The sequence below is a fragment of the Quercus suber genome, unplaced genomic scaffold (assembly GCF_002906115.3).
Source record: "Quercus suber isolate HL8 unplaced genomic scaffold, Cork oak 2.0 scaffold_148, whole genome shotgun sequence".
Classification (NCBI taxonomy): domain Eukaryota; kingdom Viridiplantae; phylum Streptophyta; class Magnoliopsida; order Fagales; family Fagaceae; genus Quercus; species Quercus suber.
Window position 1 is genome coordinate 49,926 of NW_027069609.1, and position 21,819 is coordinate 71,744.

General features: G+C 32.0%; 1 long non-coding RNA gene across 1 annotated transcript; it reads left to right on the plus strand.

The window, feature by feature from the left end:
• Nucleotides 1-15,354: 15,354 nt before the first annotated feature.
• On the plus strand, nt 15,355-17,852 carry LOC136069037 (uncharacterized). The gene is made up of 3 exons (XR_010630313.1): nt 15,355-15,556; nt 16,486-16,547; nt 17,645-17,852. It is a non-coding gene; the product is annotated as an uncharacterized LOC136069037 (long non-coding RNA).
• The last annotated feature ends 3,967 nt before the right edge of the window (nt 17,853-21,819 follow it).

The window sequence follows — 21,819 nt, forward strand, 5'->3', positions numbered from 1 at the left end:
GGTTAGTTGAGAAGGTTTATGCGGCACAATAGTTATTTTTGCAAATATATATAATCAATAATATAACCTATTACTTTTCTTTAAAAAAAAAAAAACATTTGAAATGGAATGAGAAGAGAGAAGAGGAGGGGAATTCATCTACCTATTTTTCAAATATAAGATTAGTGATGAAAATTTAGGTCTATCAAGTGAAAATTCATCTCACTTCATTTTGCATTGGTTAGAGATTCCTTGATACGAGAACGAAAATAGAACCTAATTTTAAAAATAGGGATTGATAAAGGAGAGTGACAAGTCTCTCCCACTCTATTTCATAGCATCTTTTCAAGGTTTGTCCAAAAATGAGTGACTTGTTTTCCCTTGTGTTTTCTTCCCAATTTAGGGTGATAGAGTTTTGGTTGGCTCAAAGGTAAAATAGCCGAGCCCACCAATTGTCTCTCCCCCTCTCCCTCCCCCTCCCAACCAAACACTACTCTCATCCATTCTCTCTCTTGTTTTTCACCTTTTTTTTCATCCTCCCCAAAATCATTCCAACCAAACACACCCTAAATGACAAGCATGCTAACCATTAGGTAGTTGTTATTGTTATGCTTCTCTTGATTATATATTATATATTTATTTTCTTTTAGATATTAATAGTTTTTATTTTTGTTATTTTTCTCTCTCAATTTTTTTTTTTTTTTTGGGATTAAAAGATCAAAAATTTCTCTTCTCTCACAATCTATTATTATTTGTTAAAATTTATTAGTCAATCAAAAATTATGTTTTTATATGTGAACATGAAATTTATCAATTTATGTTGAAAATGGTTTTATTTTAAATCAAAAGGCTTTTCATTTGAAAGATTAGTAAAGAAATATGTACTTTTTTATCCATTATTATATTCTATTAATTTATAAAAAAATGAAAAAAAAATTCTTTTGAAAGTAGTTTAAATTGCTTTAGATATTTTTTACTAACTTATTTGAAAAGCCTTTAACCCCCCCCCCCCCCCTCCTTTTTTGATTCTTTGAACTGTTTTGTTTATAATACATTGCTTGTAGGTTCATTTCCTTGTACTCATGTTATCAGTTATTCAAGTATTCAAGTAGATTGATGTAATATTTAGTTGTTTATTGAAGTTTGATATAATTTACTATTTACTTCAAATCAATTTATTGTTAGAATAATCATTTAGGTTTGAATCCTTTACATTTCCTACAATTTACTTTACTTTGAGATGATTTTCTTTGGATTAATTTACTGTGCATTAGTTTACTTTGAGATAAATTTGGCAAATTAGGTTCATAATAACTTTGTCATTTAGGAACTTTGTCAAATTTTCTCATTCTCATGTGACTTACGCATTTCTAAAAAAGTCCTATTAAGTTAAACATTTCCAATCCCTATGTCTTAGTTTTAAGTTAAATATTCAGTCAAACACGCATACATTGCAAGCAATTTCTTCCATAATTTGTTCTACCCTCACAATTGAAATTAATTATTACTAAATTTTTTTGATCAAAACTCAGCTCAGCTCAGCTCAACATTCCACAAATCTAAATTATATAAACACAAATCAATTTTCAATTTACAGTATCTTGGATTTATTAAAGAATTAGAAAAAAAAAACACTCAATAAGGACAAGGTCCCTAGTTGGCTTTCAATTTCATGATACAATCCTAGAAGGGAGGCCAAGTTAGACGAGATCCCTGATTTGTAATCATATCCACCACCGAGCCAAATATAGATGATCAATCTAGTGCATGACCATAACTCAAGGTCGATCCCTGATGTCATAAGATAGATCTCAATGCGACTAATGTGGCTCTTTATAGGAAACTAGTTTGTAATCCCATGCATGTAAATGGATACACCTAAAAATATACAATAAAATGCATAATATAATTCCTACATATATATAATTTAAATACTATTAATAATTGTGGGGACAGTAGTACTCTATCACCATTGGTCATCCCTTATATGGCATGAAGAGGAAAGCTTTCCTTCCAATGTGGGACAACAAAATTTGCCTAGGTTCCAACCATGGTCTAGCCCTTGGCCTTGAAGCAAAAATTGTCCCCACAATAGTCATTTTTATATTTTGATAACTCTTTAAAAAATTTTGCAAGGATATTATTAGTTATAAAATGTAAATTGTCCATTTTAAAAAAAAAACTATTGTGAAGCACTTTTTTTTTTTTTTTTACCATTCATTTATTCTAGACTCTTTGGTTTTTGTACTTAATAACTCACTTGGATGAATATTATGATGTGATCCCATATTTGATTCTAAAATTAAGAAATAAAACTCTTTAAGAATAAATAATTTAAGACATATGGCGCAAAATCGGAACTCTAATTTGGAATTTTAATTTGAATTTCTCTCAGTTTCACCTATTATTATATATATAAACTAATGTTTAGTCTCGTGCATATGCACAGGTACAATTAAAAATAATCATAATTATAAAGTTCAAATTATACATTTTTTTAAGAAGAAATTTAAATTATACATGGTATTAGCTTACACTTTTTTTAAACCATACATTTCTAAAATATTTAATGATTTCTCCTTATATGTGTGTGTGTGTGTGTGTGTGTGTGTGTGATTTAGAATTTAATTAGCTTTAGGCTCTTTGATTTTTGCATTAAATAATTCATTTGCCACAAAAATTAAAAACTTAGACAGAAACATGGAGAAAAATTGGACTCCAATTGAAATCCAATTTAAAATCTAATTAGATTTTGACTCTTCGATTTTGCCTCAATAATTCACTGGGCACAAAATTAAAAATTAAATAGGACATGTAGCACAAAATTGAGAATCGAATTAAAATCTAATTGGATTTTCTCCGAGTTTTGGCTCTTAATAGATAGATATATATATATATATATAGATGAATTTGATTAAAAAAAAATTGTGGAATTTGAAAATTTTAAGAAATCATATTTGGATTAAATTTGTAACTTTTTTATTCAACTTTTTGTAAACATGGCTATTTTGTAGATGCCACTTGTCCATTGAGTTGTTACACCCGCAAGGGTGTTGATATGGTAGAACAATTGCGAGAGATACTTTCTTGTATTGGACAATTTTTTTTTTCCTATTAAATTGGTTTTGAAGAATTAGTGGCAAAAAATTACCATCTGCAATCTCTGCATGGGTTCCAACTGTGAGAATACTTTGAGGAGATTCAAATTGAGTAATTCATATAACATATAGGGATCAATAGAGTAAATTTCATGTCATTTTGGTCTAGCTAAAGAAATGAAATATTTTGATACCAATGTACCATTTTGAGGTTAGATATATGAGTAGTGATAAGTTTTATAACATTGAGCTAACAAACTAGTGTGTCACCAATCACAAAGTGCTAATTCAAATATTTATTTATGAGGTGGTTGAAGCCCACCAATCACATTCATTGTCATATCAGTTTGAAAGCATTATGTAGTAAAACACTAAAACTTGAAATACCTTTATCAATTTCCTATACAAAGATTTATTTATTTTTAAAAATATAATCTAAATTGCGCTTATTTTATAAGCCTAAGTATTATCCTATGTACATTAACCCAATATAATCATTTTATTATATTGGTTGAAACATCAATATTGCCTAAAATACCCAAAAAAAACTCCAATGTGGCCGGTACAACATGGTTCAATTCTATATTTTGTCCAGTACATTTAAAAAAAAAATACCAGTATTGGTTTAATGACTGATATGGTATATATCTCTAGTACGGCTGGTATTGACTTTCTTGATAGGAACACCATTGAATCCAAAAGTTTAAGTTTATGAATTTGGGCCTAATTATGTTTGATTAACCACTAATTATCTTTCTTTCTTTTTCTTTTTTCTTTTTCTAGAAAAGAAACAACTCATTTTCTAATGTGAAACTCAACTATTTAACCACCACTTACATGTGAATATTATAACATAACTTTAGCAGTAACCATCGCATTAACATTAAGTAAGGTCTATCATAAGTGAATAATAAACAAATTCATAAATAAGGTCTATCATGACCGATGACCAACCACACCACTTACATATGAATATGATTCCAACTATAACAATGTAACAATTACTAAAAATTAGTCCATCATAAGTTAATAGTTTACAAATTCATGATTACAAATACGCAAGAGTAGTCTAGAATTACAACAAAGTCATATAGTGGAACAATCACATAGGTTTCAAAAATAAATAATATATTGTAACAATCACATAGGTTTCAAAAATAAATAAATCACAAAAGATAACACTTTGAAATAAACTAATCAATAAAAGGGAAGATCCATCTTCTTTTGAGTTGCTCCCTAGCCATCATTCTCCACCACGTTGTGTCTCCCCAACTTCACTAATAGCATCTCTCTTGAAGTTATCATTAGCCTCATTTTCACTCCCCCTAATTTCACTAGCATTAATCTACAATTAAAGTATCTTGGTGTGGGGGCCTTTTTTGTTATGTTGGGCCGGGCTGCCCCTTTGTGAATATAGGCCCAAGTGTTTTGGGTTGCAGGAGTCAAGACCGGGCCAACTGGAACTCAACTTGGCCGGTTTGTGCGCGAACTATGCCTTGTCTGCCAGGAGAGTGCTTACCGCAGACTGAGCTGTTCCAGGGAAAAGTTTACGATAGGTAGAGCTGTTTTAGAGAAAAAAAAGCTTGCGGCAAGCAGATACAATTGATAAAACAAAATCACGTATTCTGAAATGACCAAATAGTTCTTTTAATAAGAAATGACAGAACTACAATAACATTAACAATCTTTGACAAATAAATAGTAATGGCAAATGGTAATAAAGATTTAATCGACAGCTTATGTAAATCAATTCAGTTCGGTCCGCAAGAGTAAGGCCAAAGAGGAAGAACGCCTCTTCTCAATGCAATTAACCTCCGAGGAAAGAAAACGGGATTCCTGCCGCGGAAGTTAATGGGTTTGAGGGAGGCAGACCCGAATGGACACTTCCCAAAATAATTATAAAAGAGAATAGGGATTCGAGAGGGAGAGAAGGGAAGGGGCCTATTGGTGCATGCCACTATCACTTGCTCTTTTTTTCTCTCTTTCTTTCTTTCTTTTCTAGTCTTTTCTTAGTAATTTCCACAATGGTCGTTTTTTAGTGTTATGCTCCTCTGTTCTTCTAAGTAAGTTACAGAGTATTTTCTTTAAGTTGTGTTGTATTGCTCTTGTGCATGTTGTTTTTGCACACGGAAGAGGCGTCCTTTTATAGTGCCTGCCGTGACTGATTTTTTACTATTCTACCCCCTAACCGTTTTTTGTCTGGTCTGGGCGCACTCGCAGACCCTTACTGCTCTGTTTGCGAGTCCCTCTGTCACAGACACAGACAACGTTTTGTCTGTTAGTCCGCTACGGCACCTTGTCCTACCGCGGTGATGTTTCTCTCTCTCTATCCCTCATGGCATGCACCTATTGGTTCCCACTCAACCTTGCCCCTTTTGGGTGGTATACCATCCCAGCAGGACGTATTCCCCAAAAGAGTTTGAGCAGGAACCTCAAAACAGGCCTTCCCCTCTCCCCACCTCCAAACCATGCCCTTTTACCTCTGACCCATGACCCCACCATGTTCTGTATTGGCTGGGTACAGGCTAGTGGTGCCGGGCCTTGCGCGTGGTTTATGTCTGAAGTCTGCCTGCTGTTCATGCATCTACCGCGTACTGGACATTTTGCTTGCATTGCTAGTCGCCCGTTCTTGGCTTTTCCCAAGCTGTTACTCTAATTTCCCACCCCATAGGGTCTAGACTTTATCGAGTACTGGGCTTTGTATTCTCTTCAGCCCAATTCTTTAATTGCCTTAGCTTCCCACCGTGTTACTCGGCTTTTCCTGCCGCAACGATTTTTGTTCCTGCTGGGCCTCTTTTTAGGCCTGCCGTTCCTTTCTTTCCCCCAGTGGCTTAATATGGCCACTGGTGTTCTTGCTCGTGGGCTCCAATGTCCCTCTCTTTTTCACTTGGGCTTATCCAGCCCATTTACTTCATTTGGACTTCCTCGGTCCATTTACTAACTTTGCATTCCATGGGCATTTACTAACTCAATTGGGCTTCCTCAACCCAATTTCCTCATTCTCATACTTGGGGCTCATGGGCTTGCCATTATCCCCTACTTTCTTTTGTTTTCATTATTTCGGGCCTGCCGTGGCCCATTCTTACTTTTCCATACCACATATTGCCCATGGGTGGTGTTTTCTCTCTTTCCGGGCCTTTTAGGCCCACTTACTCCTTTAAGGCCCGTTTATTTATATTTAAGGGCCTGTGATCCATTATTTCTGTTGCTTGAGCCTAATGGTCTTTTTCTTAGCTTGCTGCTCGTCCGCTGCCCATTTTTATGGGTTGGGCTGCCTTCTGCTTATTTCAAGAAATGACCCTCAACACTTGGAATTAAAAAAAAAAAAAAAAAAGATACAAATTAATCCAAAAACAACATGATATGAAAGAGCACTATGTTAACATATTATGAACAATGTTCTGATCTCATCCACCAATCACAAAAACCAATGTCAACTATATTCAAATTAAATTTCTCATATTCCACATCGTAGTAAGATACTACATTTCAAATAGCAACAATAATTACAACACCAATATGGAGTTTATCCTTTTTTTTTTTTTTTTAATTACATAATTTAGAAGCAGTTGTGACTCCATAATTATTTTCGAGGGGTTAATAAGAAACATAAATGGTACAAAATCTAAAACGAAAGAGAACTTGAACATATCACATTGCAAAAAAAAAAAAAAAGTTTTAAAATTGCCTTTTATGAGGTTTCATATTTTAAAATCATAGTATAATATTTGTATTATTAATCCTACGAGCTATATCTCTTTTAATGTACATAGCCAAACAATCATCCATCCATTAATCTCCCATTTGATTGATTTATTTCAAAATTGATAAGATCTAAATGAGATTTTTCTAAGGTTTTTGATTAACAAATTTCTACTTTCGTTGTTGAGCTTATAAATTTTTATTTCCAAATTTTAGCTTAAATTGGTTTGTTATTGATTTTTTTTTTTTTAAAGGCCAAGATATTGATAACAGGATCATATTCAAACTTATTTTAGTTGGACTCAACAAATATTTAAGGTTATGGTGTTCAAAATTTTATTTTAGATGGTCAAAAAAATTAAAAAAGAAAATTATATATATATATATATATATAGTCAATTCAGGGGCTTCAAATCATTTCAACCCTTGATTTTTTTTTTTTTTTTTTTTTTTTTTTCATTACTCATCACTCATCACTCAATTTTCGTCACTCATCACTCATCACTCATCACTTTAAATACCCCAATTTCCTATACCCACCCGTTTGGCACACTTCACTCAGCTTCTCATCACTCAATTTTTCTACTTTTTTGTGAGACCCATACCTATAAATTGGTCCGACCCTTTTGTTAAGCCTACCCGCGGAACCCATTCCCCACCATTTTCTTTTTTCTCATTTCCCTTTCACCTCTTCACCCCTGTTACTCTCCTAAAACACAAACCCAAACCCAGCTAATCAAACCTTTCCTAGGCCTCCTTAAACACCCAAACCCCAATCCCACCTCATCTTCCTCAAACCCAAATAACAAAAACCTACAATACCTGGTAAGGGCAACAAAACCATTAAAACTCAAATTCCCCAAAATTAAAAAGACCCAGAATTCCTTTTCCTTTTCCAAACCTTTGAAGTTTGAAGATTCAGCTTCAACCACAACAACAACAACAATAACAGCAGCAACAACACCCATCTCTCCCAAAACACAAACCCAAACCCATAAAAATTTTAGAAGCTCCCTTGCCTCGTCAGGATCGTCACCAGTGAACAACACCTATCTTTTTGACGTGTATGGCGACGTGATCTCCTCCATCATGACCCAGTGGTGCTGACGACCTTTGAAGAAATGTGACCCATTTCCTTCATTCCTCCATTTGTGACCCATTCATGTTTGTTCAAGGAATGGGTTTTTTGAAACCCATTCATGTTTGTAGTTTGAAACCCCAAATCCAAATTCAAACCCATCCTTACCCGGTCATGGAGTGCAGCGAAGACCAAAAATATTCTGTGATGAAGAACAAAAAAGAAAAGAAAAGAAAGAAAGATCTGCAAAGCTGAGATCATGAAAGAATAACATATTTTTGCATAGCTATATAAAGCCATGGAAAGCAAGTAAGTGGACACACATATCATATTACAATACACAAATCATATTAGAACGAAACTGAGCACAATACCCAGTACCCACACAAAAATTGTAGAGCACTCTTTACTCCACAAAGACAAAAATAAATAAATTCGTGATGATCTTAGAAAAGAAAGAGGAAAAGAGATGGTCTGAAGGACGGGATGTGTTAATGGCAGATGTGTATGGAGAGAAGATAGTGGCTTGGGAAGAGAAGAGGAAGAGGGAAAAAAAAAAGAGAGAGATGGTTTGAAGGATGAGAGAGTCATTGGTAGTAAATGAGCTGGCAAGGAAAAGGCAGGACATAGAAAACGAGGGCCACCATGTGAGAATATTTACAAAAATGTCATCGTAACTTTGTTTCCATAACTTGAAAACACTTAAAATGTGTTTTCAGTTTTTATAACTCATCACTCAAAAATCAGAGAATTGAGTGATGGAAACAATGCCAAACACACTTCTCAATTGTGGCACTCACATATTTTAAGTTATGGGTGATAGAAACTGAAAATTCAAACAGCCCCTTAGCCTCCCAATACTCTTGAGGGAGTTGCACGAGAGTTCTGGCTGTTGGGGGAGTTAATAAACTAATCAATACATCACTTCCCCATAGATACAAAGTATGTAAGCAGTGGAAAGATGTGGATAAGAATGGCACAATTTTCTTTAATCTGCAAAAATCTGATACTCCTGCTCTTGCAGTTGGATCCCCTACATTTGGAAACATAGCCTCCACGTTTCCGTACAACATCAGATCTTTTAGGCTGCAACACAATTCTGCTGATGGTTCTCATTCATGGCATCGCCCTCATCCAATGACAAATATTCCAACTTCGGGAATTTATCCTGGGAAAACGCCAAAGTAATGAATAAATTAAAGAAAGAATGATATGAGATTAATATCCTGTAAACAAGTTTGGGATTATTTAATACTCCAAAGCTTCCTTTAACATGAATGAATCGAGTTCAACTAGGAGGTAGCAACTCATTGTTTAAATGTGATACAAAACCAATGTCCAATTAGAAAAATTCAATATTTTTTTGAGAAAGCAATAAAATATTAAATTACATGCTAAACTAACTGAACCAATTTCTCAAAAAAAAAAAAAAAAAAAACTAATAGAACCAATTTGTGTTCAATTTAAATTAAGGTAAGATATTAGACACACACAACTAATATGGGATAAGCGTCCCTATTTTTTTTTTTTTTTTCTAAACAGTAATACTTATTAGAACACATACAAAAATAATAATACTAGTGTCCGTTGTTTACAATCTCAATCTACAACTACAAAAGTTAAGCCTTTTTGTAGTTGTACTCTAGTTAGTAATGTATTATAAACCCGGTTTGAAACACTAGCATTACTATTTTCGTGTGTGTTATAATAAGTATTACTGTTCACTCAAAAAAAATTAAAGCAAGACAAATATGATAGCATATCAAAAATAATAACCAAGAAAAAAATATATATATTTGAACAGATAATCAGTGCACATTGGTTCAACCATCATGCCATTTAGAACTAACTATATATGAAGAATTGGGGAAAACAACGCACTTACATCCTATTTGACTTAACCAATTAAATCAATAGTATTTTGGAGTAAAGACCTAAACATGAATTTGCCAATACAATTACAACCTTTTTAAAACGTCTTATTTCAACAAATTTAAATCCATGAGAAAGCTCATGATTAAAAACTAAGGGAAAAATACTAGCATAATAAAAATTTTACAAAATGACTAATTTTTTTATTATAAACGAACTAATGTGTTAGTTTTTAAATACAATTAAAATATAATCAATAAATTTATTTATTATATATAATTTTTTAATATTAATCACATTCATTACTACATTAGTCTATAAAACTTTTGTAGTTTAATTGATTACTACTTTAACATTTTTCATAACTAAACATCCATTCTTTCCATTTGGCTAATGACATACTTTATTTAGCGAATATCAATCTTTTATCTTTCTTCTACTAGTTAGGGGTGTCCCCCACCCCCCACCCCTCTAGTGTATGAGAGATTCAATTTTTTTTTTCTTAAATGCATATATTAGGAACTAATTTGAATTGGGCTCAAGAAATAAAACTTGACCTTATTCCCTCCAAAATCTTGCCCCCTTCCCCCTTTCAGATTAGTGCAAACAACTCCACAAATTAGCCCAAGCAACATTACAAATCAGTCCAAACAACCACGTATTATCCCTAACAACTCTAGTACACAAATCATCAACTCAAAAAAATTTGTTAGGTTCTAAGACTTTAGGAACTAAATGTATTAGAACTTTACTTTGTATATGTTGGCAAACCATGATCAAAACAATGAGTCTAGGTTTAGGCTTGCTCAAAGTTTATTTGTTATAGTTTGAATTGAGCTGAATGCAAAAACTTACTGTGCAAAATTGCAAAGCTCGACCGATCGAGAATTGTATCTACAGAATTTGAATTAAGCCCAAACAGCAATTCAAGCCCATTAAGGATTAGGGTTTCAAATCTAATTCTTCTAGTATATAAAGGAAACCCTAAGTACGTTTTAACAAGGGATTTTTAGAGAGAGATTAGAGTGCATCTTGTGCCTCTTTTGTAGATCTAGGGTTTTGTACCCAAAAGCTCTCTAAAGTCTTTGATGTGCTGTGTGTTGAATCTCTTATAAGATCTAGAGATGTTTACCTTCATACACACTTAGGGTTATCAAGATCAAGATTCATGTCAAGAACTTGGTGATCGCTTCAGTTGCTGCACAAAGAATTTAAAGAAGATCTTAAACCTTTGAGTGGAATCTCAAAGTCACAAGTGGGAGTACTTGTGGTTGCAGTATATCAGGAAAAGAAGTAGTTCGTGGACTCAGAGCTTCACGTGGTCGTGGTAGTAAATTTTCTACTCAAGGTAGCAATAGGATGTTAGTGATCTAAGTTTTATTGTAAAATTTCAATTCTTTCATAGTAGATTTGTTTTACCTTGAGGATAGTTAGGTTAGATCCTCCCCCAGGTTTTTTACCGGTTTGGTTTTCCTGGGTTATCATATTGTTGTTCTTTATATTTCCGCATTATTTACATGATATGATTGCTATTATTTTAACTTAGATCTGAATAATAATCCTAAGTATTCACTTGGTTAATTATTTAGGTTAAACAATCTAGTTTACAGGGATCTAAAAAGTACAAAATTTACAAAAACTCATTACAAAAATAAAATAGAAAAATTGATAACCAATGACCACTTGAACCACCCTTTTTTCTAAAACCTTAACCATTACCTTTCTTTTATTTTATAAAGAATAGAAATTATGCTTAAATAAAAAAATCTGTCATGTCATTGTTGCATGAGGCTTAAGGGACACTACATAATTTTGCCATTATGGAGGTGGAATGCGAATTTGGCTTCAATGGTGTCTAGAACAGAAAATTAGAGGTAACTCAGGATAAAATTCTTTTGATTTAAGAGAGGCAAATTTAAAGAACTTAGTGAGATGTTAAACGGCATATATTTACTGATATATATAAAAAAAAATTTAAAAAAAAAAAAAGATATTTGAAAGGAATCTGATGACCAATTATTATTAATTGGCTTGTAGCCTGAATGGCACCTTCCCCCACTTCCTTTATATTTCAATTCCCATATCGCAGGTTGAAACCCGCCTCACCCTTTGCCTTCCCAACAAAAGCAAAAATTAGAAAGAATGTTCATAAAGAACTAGAAGTATTAAATGGAAGAAGAAGGAGACAAAGATTTATCAAAAAGAGAAGATTCTTATTAAAGCTAATATCTAACTGTCTTTTAACAATCTTTTTAACAAACTCATAACTGCATAATCAATTAACTATTTTGTGTAATCAGTATTTAACCGTTCAACTAAAAACCAATCCTAATTATTTATACTTTCAATTTTTTTTTTTTTGGCCAAGTAATTACACTTTCAGTTAACATTAGTTAATTGCATGGAAAAAAATAAACTTTGAGCTTTAAACTTTAACAAAGGAGTATTAATTGATATCTACTTACCATCATTCTTAATAACAAAAAAATAGTGAGGTGATTTGAATTTTTATTGTCATTGTTAGAGACAACAAGTGACAATTGAACTGCACCAAATTTGCAAGGTTCTTTTCCACATATCATTCTAATCTTATTCATATTGAAATTTAGATGTGAAGAAGAACACAGGAAAGTTAGAGGCTATTTGGATGCTTTTTTTTGGTCACTCAATTTCCGCCACTAATTTCATCACTCATCACTCATAACTCATCACTCATCACTCATCACCCATCACTCTAAAATACCATGTTTGTTTGTCACCATCACTCACTTTCCATCACTCAATATTTTTCACACTATTTGTGGGCCTCATATCTGTCACCCTGCAATTTTTTTTTCTTAGTACCCAACCTCACAACCCAGTGAAAAAAAAAAAAAAAAAAAAAAACCAGAACATGAAGACCGAACCAGTGCAAGAAGAAGAAGAAAGAAGAAGAAGAAGAACCCAGAACAGACTGAACTAGTAAAAAAAAAAAAAAACAGATCGAGCCAGTGAAAGAAGGAAAAAAAAAAAAGAACCGAATAGCCAACCCACCCAGGAGAAGAAATGAAAAAAAAAAAAAAAAAAAGGTCAAAAGGTGCGGTTGGTACTATTTGTGGGTCCTTCATGTGTGTTTAATTACAAAAATACCATTGAGTTATGAGAATTGAAAACTGAAAACAGCCAAAATGTGTTTTCAGTTTCCATAACTCATAACTCAAAAATCAAAGAATTGGGTGTTGGAAACAGAGTTATGAAAACAAAGAAATTGTGTAGACAAACAAGCATTTTGTTATGGGTCCCACTATTTTTGAGATTTGAGTTATGGAAACAGAGTATTGAGTCATGAAAACTAGTGAATCAAACAGCCTCTTAACCATTCTAATTTTTAACTTAATAGAAATAGTAGACAAATAACTTTTGATGTCAACATATAAAGAAAAAAAGTGTATATGTGGGAATGAGAAGAAGAACAGTCTAAATGTCTTAGTTTGTTTAGCAAGTGACAAGAGGTCAGATTCCTGAAAATTTTGAACCTATTTTGATGGCTCACACATGTAAATAAAAATAAATAAACTTTCCCCAACATTTTTTATAGAAATTTTTTAAGTAAATAAGAAATCATCAAAATGCATCTAAATTCACTCGTAACCAAATTACAAGGCTTGCATTAGTAAATAGGAAAATTTCAAGGTGTAAATTGTAAAATAAGTTAAGTGGAAACAAACTGTTATTCAAGTGTCTTGTAAAATCAATATGTAAAATAAATTTGGAAATTACATGGTAAGTTTAGTGATGATTGTTTTTTATCATTATGTCAAGACATGCACGAATATCTTCTTGGTCTAAGCAAAATTGAAACCTAGTTTGTAAGTAAAACTTAATTATTATTTTTTTTGAAAAAAATAGAACTTAATAGATGTTAATGCCTGCACAAGTCCAACGATTAAAAACCATATATTTCAAGAAAAGTGAAAATTGACATTATAGTAGATATGGTCCTAAATCCCCATAAAAAATTTAAGCATATGAGTAAACAAACTTCAGGGAAAAAATTACTCTAACCAAAATTGTCTAATCTGTTATGCATAAAAAAAATTATAAATAAATGAAAATTTTCACAAAATATATTGTCAAAATAAAACTCTCTCGTGAGTAAGCATTAGCTAACCAACTCCTATTAATTTGGTAATTATTTTCTAACAGGTAAAATTTAATAGCTTCTCAATGTCAAACATTAAAAAAAAAAATCCAAATTAGTTTTTTTTTTTTTTAATTCATAAATAGAGAATCCTTATTTTATTAATTGAAGGGCATTTCAATTTTCAAGATTGCCAAAAGTTTCTGTTTTGATCGCAATTCACATATAATGAATCCATTTGAGCGAGAATTCTTAAACAAGTTAGTACATATAATCCAATGAGTGTATATAATTATATATATCCTATAAAAAAAAATGAGTGTGTATATATATTAACAAAATGTAAAGACATGAAAGGGAAGTTGTTACATTTTCGATGAAAAAGAGGGGTTGTTGAATAAGACTAGCATGATGGCCCAGCTCATTTGTTTCTTCAATGCTTGATTTTTTGGAATCAAATATTTTCAGTTTGTCGCATTTACGAATGTTCAAAATTTTCAACGGCCACTCTAAAGTGTAATTTCCTGGATAAAATCTCTTTGAGTTCATGCAAATTTACAAGTTTTAGAGAGATTAACCGTGGGAATATTACAAACAAAGCGGTTGTCTCTATTCCTTCTTCTTTTGCCACAATTTCCTCCACCGTTGCATAGTCCTTTATCTTTAGCTTCTCAAGTTGCACAAGAGCCTTTGCCACAAATGTTAGAAAAACACTTTTTAGAATGGAACAACCATCAATTTCTATGGCAAGTAATTTCGCAAACATCATCTTCAGGCAATCCATGCCTTTAATTTCCAATTCCTCCAAATTCGGAAAGACAACCTGTAACACCCTGACCCAATTTTATAGTTAAACTATGTGTTTAAATAGTTAATTAATGTGTTAAGCGACTTACTTACTAAAATTAATAGAAGAGTATTTAATAAAAATATTATTTTATAATATCTTTGAATAAGAATTGTAGAGATTATAAATAATGGAATGCTTAATTTATTATGTATATATCTACTAAGTATAAGTATGTACAAAACTATGTTAAGTGGCTAAGCTATGATATATATATATATATATATGGTTGTAGGTGTTTTAGTGAAGCATGATGCATGGGATAGTATAGTAGAAATTCAACTCACATGCAACCAATGAGAATTGAAAACAAATAATGCTAAGCATCATGCATGTTGACAAATCAAAAGGCCAAGACTTAGCCGGCCATGCAATCACCAAGCTCCACCTAATTCTTTCCTCGACTTTCTTAAGCAATTAGAACATATATGCTCTTTTAGGGTGATGGATATAACTTTTTATATATATATATATATACATATATATATATATATATATGTATGTATGTATGTATGTATATGCAAGAATTATTTTTGTAGCAAAGTGAGTGTGAATGCAAGAATTGTCAAAAGTTGGAAAAAGGGAGTGTGATATTTTCTTCCTAGCATCCCACGTATCCCACCCCAATTGTTCACATCTCTTATCTCCTTTTGTGCCTCAAAAGTCTTCTCACTTTTCTGATTTTCTTGGCTGCATCAGATCAGAAGTCCAGCCCCTCTTTCCCTACTTCTTTTTCCTCCTTTTTTTTTCTTCTTTCTCTCTTCTCTCTTTGCTCTTACACGGCAGCCCTCCCTCTCTCACCAAGACAAAATATTCCTCTCTAAAGATGAAATTAAGAGCCTAACACTAAGGTTTTGTGGGTAAGTAATTAAAACTTCATCTGATTTTGTGTACTTGGATGGTATGATTGGTTGTTTATTTTCATTCTTTATCCTCTGTTCTGATTTGTGAGACTGAACCTGTGATTCTGTTTTTGTAAATTGAAAGAGTGATGGTGTTATGGACTATTGAATGCTTATTAACATATTATAATATGTATACTATAGGTATAAAAATACCCAAATGAAATTAAGGTCAATTGCTATTTGTTGATGATTTTAGAAAGAACATGCACTGATGCTGTCCCTGTGACAGATTTGATGTTTACAAAAAGAAAATTATGTATTAAATCATATTTTGTGAATTAGGATGTTAGGAGTAGTATTTATGAACCCTAAGACATGTAGGGTTGTTATGGAAGTGGTCTCACAGTATTTGGATGAGTAGAAAAATAATGGTGTAATTTCTAAGTTGCATGAGTTTCTGCCAGGACAGATTTGAACATGTTGTATTGTATGATTTTTAATAAATCATGGGTTTATGTTTTGACTCCGAAATTTTTATGGTATATGGACATACAGGGGAGTAACTAGGTAAAATTTCATGACTTGTGGATGTGTTTGAACAACCCATTCGTATTTTACAAATAGGGCTTTTGCTGCTGTAATGACCAGTAAACAGGGTAGGAAAACTTTGACTTTGTGGATTTAATTTTGAAGTTAGGGTGAATGTTTTGAGCTATAATTTAATATGCTCATCCTTTGGTATGTTAGAATCATGTATAAATTTTATGAAGTGGTTTCTCTGTGATTTAGTACATCATGTTTTCTGATGAATGTATTTTGGATTTGTGGAAACCTCTTTGAGGTGGGATAGGATCTCCTTGATTATAAGAGATAGGTTTTGAGATGAATGTGTAAATTTATGATAAGGAGTAACGGATAGTGATAAGCTTTGATATTTGGTTTAGGTGTTACCAGTTCCCAAGTCTAAGCTCCTTCGACTGTAGGCTCTCGGTTCCTCTGCTATCAGGTAAGGGATAAGTTATATGGGCATTTGGTAAGTCATGAGGTTATTTTAATGTATATTATGCATTAAAATGTTTTTTTTATTAGAGATATGGCATGTAAGCATTATCAGACAAAGATACGTTCGTGAGCTTTCGAAACCTTATGTATATGATTTAAGCATATTAATGCTATTACTAATTCCACGAACATGATGAAGAAAACAATGGAAATGCTTTTAATGTGAAATGTTATGCAAAATAAGAAATTTCAGTATGATGTAAAGTATGAAATATTTTCGGGTTATGTCCTCTGGTAATCTGAACTCGATCAAAGTATGTATTGAGGATGGCGGTTCGTCCGCGCTCAATTAAAGAATGTGTTGAGGATGGCGGTTCGTCCGCGCTCAATTAAAGTATATAATGAGGATGGCGGTGCGTCCGCGCTCATAAGTACAGACTTATCAGATATGGACTAACCAATAAGTTATTTATGAACATCTATATTATGTTATTAATCATGAGAGAATTATTTTGTTAAATGCATTGTGGAAAGTTAAAAGCTCTCATGAAAAGAAGAAGTTTCTGACGAAAGAAAGCTATTCATTGAAGATAAAAGTTTTTAAAGTTCTGTTATGCTATAAAGATAAAGCTTTTGAAGAAAGTACAAGTTATATTAAGAAGTTATTAGATATCTGTTTTCTTTATGAAATTTTATGTTTTATGATTATGAAAGTTATAATATGTTACAAGACGAAGTTCATGAAGGAAAATTTTATTATCCTATAAGATGCTTCCAGTTTAAGACAAAGTTACCGATTATTTGATTTAAGTTAAAAGGATTATTTTGTAATAAAAATATATATGGTGACTTTGTAAGAAATGAAAGAAATTCAATTTGAAGCGTTTCGATAAAATTATTCTGATAAGAAAAGGGAGAACAATTATTTCTATGAAGAGCGTTAAATTATTATTATAAATAGTATAAAATACTATGCATGAAAAATGTTCTCCTATCTGAATAATTATAAAATGAAATGAAATGATTTACATGCATCCTTATTAAATTCTCATATATCTTACCTTTACTGAGCTGTGTAGCTCACCCTTTCCACTCTTTCAGTTAGCAGGTTTTATTTGGAGCAGAGGGAGCCTTAGTCGAGTTTTGGAAGGAGCTGGTTTTAGTTTTATATGTATAGATCTTAAATTAGTATTTGATGTTTAGTTAAGTGGTATTGTGTATTTTAGGATCTAATGAAAGTTGTACCTTAAGGTATTAAGAGATATATTATGTGAAAGTATGGAATTTGATAAACTGGTGGATTACATTATTCTTTGAGTACAACATAGATGCTCTGAATGTATAAAGAAAAGTTATATCATTTAAGTAAAGAAACAAGAATGAAAAGAAAGAGGGAAGCTTTTGATAAAAGTTACAAAAAGATAAGTTGGTTCTTGTTAATATCAGGTTTAGGCTTGATATTAGCATGCCGGTCACGGTCACAAATTCGGGTATCGGGTTTGGGGCGTGACACAACCTGCAATTCTTAGATACGCATTGAGTCAATAAATGACTTCTAATTAAGAATATGGACTAACTGATCGATGGGAAAACTTAATTAAACTAAAGTTATATTCATTAGAACATGATTGAAGAAAACTAATTAATAGAAGAAAATAATACATTCCTTATATATATATATATATATATAGTGGGAGGGGAGGGTTCAAAACACAAACATAAAGCACCACAAACAATGCCAATATCACAGGCTATCTATTGAATCAAGTAAGAAATTCTTTTTTCCATTGAAGAGGTGGGGGTTCATTTCTTCATGTTTTTTTCTCATCAGTCGTACTTAAAAAATTGGTTGTGAAATTTAGATAAGGATAATTTATCCCAAAAAAAGAAAAAAGAAAAAATGAATTTGAGATAAGGATTAAGGGTAACACTTTTAAGGATGAAAATTAAATTAAATTTCTTAAGTAGAATATATCAATCTTTCCTATTAAAATATATATATATATATATATATGCACTTATATATCTATCTTTTATACTATTAATATTAAGATTCCCGGTTTGGTTTTCAACATTTTGCATACTAAAATAACCTCACACAAATTCTTAAACTCTCTAAAATACCCCTATCTTTTAGTTCAATAATTTTAAATTTAAAAACATAATCTGGTTAAAATAGTAATTTACTATTTTTAAAAGAGTTCCTAAGCTTTAGGCTTACAAACTTTTATCAAAATCCTAAAAATTAGGAAACTATCTTTTTCTTACTTTTAAACATTATTTCATTAAATCTAAAATAAAAAATAAAAAAATAGAGCCTTATTGCATGTGCAAAGCGTGTGTGATGAGTCTAGTACTTCTATATCTATATCTATATCTATACTACTATTTAATGAGCCTTCAGGCATTTGACTATCAAGCCATTTAAGTAATGAACTCTAGGTTTTGGATATCTCAAAATATTCTCTCTTTGTTCATTTACAGGTTTTCAATAAATTTGTAAAATAAAAACTCTAGGTTTCGATAGTTTACAATCTTCTTATCTCTTATAATTTAAAAAAATTATAATGGACATACTCTATTTTCCTCCACATCTCTTATCATTTTTTAAATTTAAAAATACACATTTTTTTTTCTTACTAAACTATGTGATGCGGAATGCTTAAACGTTAAAAAGCAGAACATGTCTACTTCTAGAAAATAAGAAACAAAATATGTTTGCTTTTGAAAATAACATCGAATCCATGAAGGTCCTTGAATCTATAAGGAGAAAGGGTTTGGAATCCACCAGATAATAGAAAGACAAAAGTCTGAATTTTATTAATTGAATAATTGTTTAAAAAAAGTTTACAAACTTAGAGGCCTATTTAAGGGTTACATAAAACTTGACAGACAATAAAATATATACTAAAATAACTCCTAATTAATGTAGATACTGCATTTTGTACCCCTTACGACTCGAGTCCCCATTCCCTAATGATGCTGAAATTCTAAGACCCAAGGTTGGTTTATGGCCCAATCAGATATTAAACTGACTTTAGAAATGTTAAAATGAAAAATATAACTTTTAATAAGCAAATAAATCTATTTTTTGGAAAATAAGGCAAGGAAACCCTCAGTATGCGCATGCAGGAATCAATCTACGCACGCAGCCACGATCCTACGCACGCATGTAGGGTTCCAAAAACATTAAAAAAAAATGCAATTTTTCTGTATTAATGCTAAGGTTTGGAACGAATCCCACATCGTCTGGGAGCCGTTCCAAAGCCCTATTTTCTCAATATAAATAGCTATACATTATACCTTTTCAAACAAACACAAAAATCCTAAGGGAAAACACTAAAATTCACTAGAAATAGTGAATCAAAGAGGTAGTTTTTCACAAAACATCCTCAAGTCAATTTTCTTTTAATTGGGGCCTTTTCTGGCCTTGATCTTTGAGTTTAAGATTGCTAATCACTTTTCTATTGATTGTAAATAGATTTGACTGAGAGGAACGGTAAAAAATCAAGCTTGAAAGTTTTGTGTTTGAGGTATTAGTCTGAATGACATTGTTTCTTCGGCCCAAACCAAGGAATCCCTTAGATATGATGCAAACTAAACTTTCTTTTTCTTTGCTTTTCCTCTTAATGCTTTAATCTTTTTGTTTGTTTTTTTTTTTTTTTTTGGTTATTATATGTTTTAACATGTCTACGTAGTTTAGGTTCTTATGGTCTTTATGTTTTAAAGCATGTTAGGATATTAGATTTATCGTTTTGAAGCCTTGCTCTATTTTCTGTGTTGCTAAGGTTTCTAGGGTGGATTCCACATGTGCATAATCTTGCCTATGCACACAGGCTAGATTATGCGCACGTAGGCTTGTTCATGCATGCATATGATCTTGGCCAGAAACCCTACCCTAGTTTATCTGATTCTGGTTCTTATTTCACTTGTATGCTTCTATTTTAGATCCTTTTTTCATATATGTATATATATATATATATATTATTTTTTTGAGCTTCTGTTTCCTTGTTTGTTTGTTTATTTGCTTTTCACATGTTAAATTAAGGTTTATCTTGTATTCCCTTGTTTTGATGCCATGAACATGCATTCATATGCTCATGCATTTATGCCATGGGTGTTGAGATGCAACAAGGTAAGTGAGGTAAGTCATGCATTCACATAAACATGCATCTTTGAGTACGATCTTCCTTTGATGGTAGAGATGAACGTGTTTGTTTGGTTGAGTTTTTCTTGATGTTTAGAAGCAACCATATGTTATTTAGATCTTTCCATGCTTGTGTTTCTGCCTTGATTTATTGTTCATGCCTTGGATATGATACGGTGATAGCATGATAGATGTATGTTAGGCTTAAGTTGTGATATGCTATAATAGATGTGTGTTAGGATATGCCATGCTAGATGAATGTTAGGGTACACCATGATAGATGAATGATTAGGTCTTTTTGGTATGATTGATGCCATGTTGACTACTAGATGAATGAAAGTGTGTGTGTGAGTTTAGACTAACAACATTGGGTGTGCATTTACTAGGGTTAAGACATAAGACACAATAAGAAGAAGCCAACCCTAAGGTTGGGCGGTTTTGGGTGCCTAACACCTTCCCAAAACCATACCTAAACTCCGAATCCATATCTTTGATAGTAAGATCAAAAAAGTCCTTCTTTGAGAGGATGCTATATATTTGGTTCCTAGATCATTGCAAAAACTAGGTGGTGACTCCCCGTTGTGTCCACAATTAATATTTAACCATAATAAGAACCAAATTTGAAAACTAAAAAACATTAAAAGCACCTAAAAACAAAGAAATAAATCACCTAAACCTAAAATAACATTTTTTTTTACATAAAAATACCAAAGTTAAATAATTACAAAAATTAAATTTTAGATTCTATTCTACATCAAACCCCTCCACTTGAAACAAACTCATCCTCGAGTTCATCTTTGAAATATGAAATCTTCCATGCCAAGAGAATAAATACTTTGAATACTTCATCTTCCTTGTCTTCTTGCCAAACTTTAAAGTCATCAATTGAGCAACTTGAACTTTTTGTCCCTTGATCTTCATGCAATTGACAATATTCACCAAATAAGAGTCAATAATCAAACTAAATCTTTCCACCCCATCCCAATAAAATCAATAAACTTTGTTTTGGTGTCTCCCACTAAAATAATAGGGGTCTAAACGTCAAAATCATCTAACTTGACTTTATTGAGAACGATGACAACTTCCTCTATAATTTCTTCTTTAATGGTCTCTACTATTTCGACCTCAA